Here is a 4,364-nt window from a genome sequence, read left to right as displayed (position 1 = left end):
AGCTAAAAACTCTAAAACAAAACCAAGATCATGTCTTTTTCTTTTCAGTTTGTTAGTTTCATGTGAATTTGAAATTTAATTCAGTACACATTTTAGAATCATGTTTATAATATCAACATATAGGCTTCTTCATAGTTTCATAGTCCATACCTGCAAGGCATTTTCATGAAATTCATTGTGCACCTGCCTCAGATGTGATCTTGGCAATTGGGGAAAATAAAAAGTCACTAGAAGAAAAAGATTCTAAGTGAATGCTCATGTAAGAGAAAAAGAATTATAGGAACACATTCTTCATGTGATGTCAACTGTTTTGCCAAAGTCCAGCGCAATAATTTAATTAGAGCAATGTTAGAAATGTAGAAAACTAAACATAGATTTTCTGCTTTTGTGAGACATTTGTAAATTTGTGAGATATTTTTGTGTGTTTGATTCTCTATGTATTTAGACTTTCTTATTTTATTGGGTACTTGAATAAGGTCTAAAGATCAATGATATAAATGCACAAACATAGATCATATTAGGATTAACTGCACTCAATGGTACATAAAAGTACGTGCTTTGTTAACAGGCATGTCACTACAAGAACGAAAAACAATGAGATTGAAATTAGGATAGGGCCACCAATGAGTCCATATCCAGGAAAATCCATTGCCAACACTGTATACTCAATTCAAAAAATTTAATGGGTATTCACAGCTAGCATCTTATTATGATTTTAATTGGGTATGTGATAGAAATACTCACAATATCTCCAAAGTCTACAGTAGTCCTAGCGTTGAAGGAATCTTGCCACTGAGTTCATTGTTATTAAAAACCCTGCTCAAATTAATTCACAAAATTAATTAAAGCCAGTCAAGGCTATATAACTTACAAGCTATTCACAAAATTAAAACCATTTCTTATTTTTGGGATGGTGATAACAAATTCTATTCTAAATTAAAGTGTGATCTTTGGGAGTGTGATCTTTGGGAGTGTGATTAAAAAGGGTCTTTTAATCACATCTTTTAAGTGTCATTAAAAAATGATTTCATCACATCTTTTAAGTGTGATTAAAAACATCAAAAAATGAGTTACGTAGATAAAAGATAAGAAAATGACAAAGGAAAGCAAAAAAATAATTGAAAATTATAGTACTAAAGTACGCCATCTCGTATAAAGAGAAAAAAAGCTAGAGGGGGAAACAAAGCAAACTGAAGGCAAAACCACATCATCCCACCAAAAAATAATGATTAGTGTGACTCAAGATATTGACTTTTGCGGTATCTGTTCATCAAGAGACAAAGGGAACTCTAATCACATGGCATGCAAAAGACATCACAAATACATGGAACTTGAGGCACGCAAGAGCATGAGGTGCAGTGTAGTAAGAAACTAACCTGACAATTTCCATCTCCATGAACCATAAACTCCACCAACTCATATAACTGCAATCTGAAGAAGAACAGACATCTCCAGCATCAAAAACTATATATATGAAATAAAAATCCCACAGCTGCAAAAAAAAAATATATATATATATATAATAATAATAATAAAAATAAGTAAATAAACAAATAAAGGAAGGCAAAAGAGACAAAGATGCATATATCTTTTCTTCTCTGGATGAGGGGAAGGGGAGCTTTTGTCCAGTCCTAAAATAATAGCTGAATACCTGTCCAATAATCTTTGATGGTCTAAAGTTGCTTCATCAACAGAAGGTATTTCTCCATTAGTTCTAACGACATGCTGCACAAATACAGCAACATAATAGTGAGTTTATTTATAACAAGTCATCACTAAACCATAGCAGATAGAAGCACATATGACAAATATGTGGAGAATGTCTAAATCAACCTGATAGCATTAGATATTGTTGTATTTCTTTATGTAGAATGGAGCTGTTTACTGTTTTTGTGTTGGTACCTCAAATATGGAACTGGTTAGGCTAAACTCTGGTGGTCTGTCTACACATTCTACTGGAGTGTCATGTGATCTGCTGTGTAAATCTATCCAGGTGCCGTGTCCGCCTACTGTTAATGTCTATAAATTCTGGTTTGTGTTGTGTTTGCTTTAGTTTAGCTGCTATGAATAGCTGCCCAGGTGTTGTGTGGGAGTGTGTCTTTGCCTTGCTGCTGTTGATTTTGCCTTGCTGCTGCTAGCTCTGTTTTGCTGCCGAGTGTTTTAATGGTTATGGAAATTGTGATGTCAAGTACACGTAAAACTCTATAGTGCAACTCATAAACTAATAATGGGGCTTTTAGTTATTATTTAACACAATAGTCTATGGGTGCTATCCTGACTTGTAGAAACACTAACTTAAAATATTTGAAGTCTTCAATGTATTTTTTCCACCATCAGATTTATATATAGCTAAAACTTGAAATATGCTTCATATCAAGCACTATAATACACTGTCTACATAAAGAGATTGGCTAGAGAGAGATAATGAAAACCTTAAAATTAGGAGCATTTCTTCTTATATTGATCACATTTCTTGTAACATATTTCTTCTTCAACTCTTTGATCTTGCTTCCATGTTCTCAACTCAAAGTTCTGTGGTTGCTATCAGAAGGTGGGCTGAAGACCAACATGGATCCAATTTGCTTGTGCCTAAGCTATAATGGTTTAATGTTGCCCCTTCCAAAACCCAGTTTTTTGGCTGGTTCGCTTGGTAATGGAGGGTGAAAACAACCGTCTCTTCATCTCTTGCATCAATAAAAAAAGAATAACCACTTTGATTGTTACTAGTATAAATGTTTGGATTACCATATCGATATGACACATACATAGAATCAATAAATCCAAAGCCAGATATTTTACAGTCATAAAACCAAATATACATAGAATCAATAAATCCAAAATGAAATCTCGAAGTGATTATATATTCCTCACCACTTGTAGAATCCTAAACTTACTTGTAGAATCCTAAAACATCCTCATGCTTCAGTAACTTCTTTAATGATTGATAGACCCATACAGAACGGAACCCTTCAGTTCTAGTCTATAAATATCCAAAGATAGAGACAGTTAGGAAAATATAATAGTAATGAATAAAAATAGTAGATACTAAGAAAATTTGGCAATTAGAGTAGGCTGATTCAGATCACATGGTCAGAATGTGATGAGGTAGTTTTATATGCAATAGTAATTTAGAAATAGTAGATACTAAGAAAATTAGGCAATCGGAACAAAGAAATGAACACTTGCTTTCAAAATTATATATACATATTGAAACCAACAATGTAAGGACATCGATTCGGGTACAGTGTTCAAGTATCAAATTATATATACATATTGGAACCAACAATGTAAGGACAAAACCGAAATAACATTTTAATATTACCCATTGAGTTGGAAGGTATTGCAAGTTCCGATAAAAGTAATGTTATCACTTGGCAAATAATGGTCAACATACTGATTCAAGGGAAACATACCAAAAACTAATTTACATCATGGACAAAACACGGAGTCAACCTACAAACATTTATTAAAAGAGTTTCATAGTCTGAATAAATAGGAATACCATATTTCAAGTCACCAGAAAAGTTAATGATAGATGGGGGAGCTTGCAACAGCTAGAATCGAATTGCCTGCGTAGTGCTCTGTGCTATTAAAAAAAAAAAAAAAGAATCAGCAAACACTATGATGTCTCTATTCTCATCTACCAAAACAGTAATGCTAAAACCATACCACAAAGTTACACACCAAATCATATCAATAGAATCAGTGAGCCCACAATTACTTTGTGCACCAATTACTTTCACTTAGAAAAATAAGAAACAAAAAATACCAACAAAAATAAAAACTATCAGCCACCAAGAGACACACGACCAATTAAGCAAAGATCAAAATTGACAATTACAGCATAAAAAGATTTCTGGTATAAATAAAATAAGCAAGTTTAACTTAAGCTAGAACAAAAACCCCAATTACCCAAGTCAGTTCCCAGGGGAAATGAACTATAAGTTCACAACATCTACAATAACCTTAAAACGACACAATCACCTGGAAAAACATGATACCTCCATATGCAGATTTGCAATTTGAGCTGCCCAGCAGCACTGACAAAATCACTTGGAACTAGAAGAAACTTCTTCAGAGGAGGATGTTTGGCCCGCTCATGTATGCACTCTGTCAAACATTGTAATTTCACAGAACCGTCCTCATTTGTTGCTATGAGATCATAAGAAAACCCTCAATTAATATGTAAATTATTTTTAATAATATTTGCACTGAACACTAATTTCCCCTTTATATAAATAGAGGGAACATTTTGTAGGCAACCAAATAGAGAAATTAGAAAATATAAAGAACAAAAAGGATGACAATATATAAGTATATACATCCTACTGACTTGGCTTTCCAAAATCCTCTTCACGCTCGCT

General features: G+C 33.2%; 1 long non-coding RNA gene across 3 annotated transcripts; it reads right to left on the bottom strand.

The window, feature by feature from the left end:
• Window positions 1–580: 580 nt before the first annotated feature.
• Window positions 581–2,277, bottom strand: LOC145790306 (uncharacterized). Of its 3 annotated transcripts, XR_014328989.1 has the most exons (4): window positions 1,903–2,277; window positions 1,652–1,725; window positions 1,377–1,492; window positions 581–816 (listed from the first exon to the last, which is right to left on the bottom strand). It is a non-coding gene; the product is annotated as an uncharacterized LOC145790306 (long non-coding RNA). The 3 variants fall into 3 exon arrangements; XR_014328988.1 differs by having other exon boundaries at window positions 1,652–2,277; XR_014328990.1 differs by having other exon boundaries at window positions 1,377–1,431; window positions 1,652–2,277.
• Between the last annotated feature and the right edge of the window lie 2,087 nt (window positions 2,278–4,364).

The sequence above is a fragment of the Camellia sinensis genome, chromosome 5 (genome assembly GCF_055761805.1).
Source record: "Camellia sinensis isolate YWXY chromosome 5, ASM5576180v1, whole genome shotgun sequence".
NCBI lineage: Eukaryota > Viridiplantae > Streptophyta > Magnoliopsida > Ericales > Theaceae > Camellia > Camellia sinensis.
Note: the sequence above shows the minus strand (reverse complement) of the source record. Positions and strands in the feature narration are given on the sequence as shown.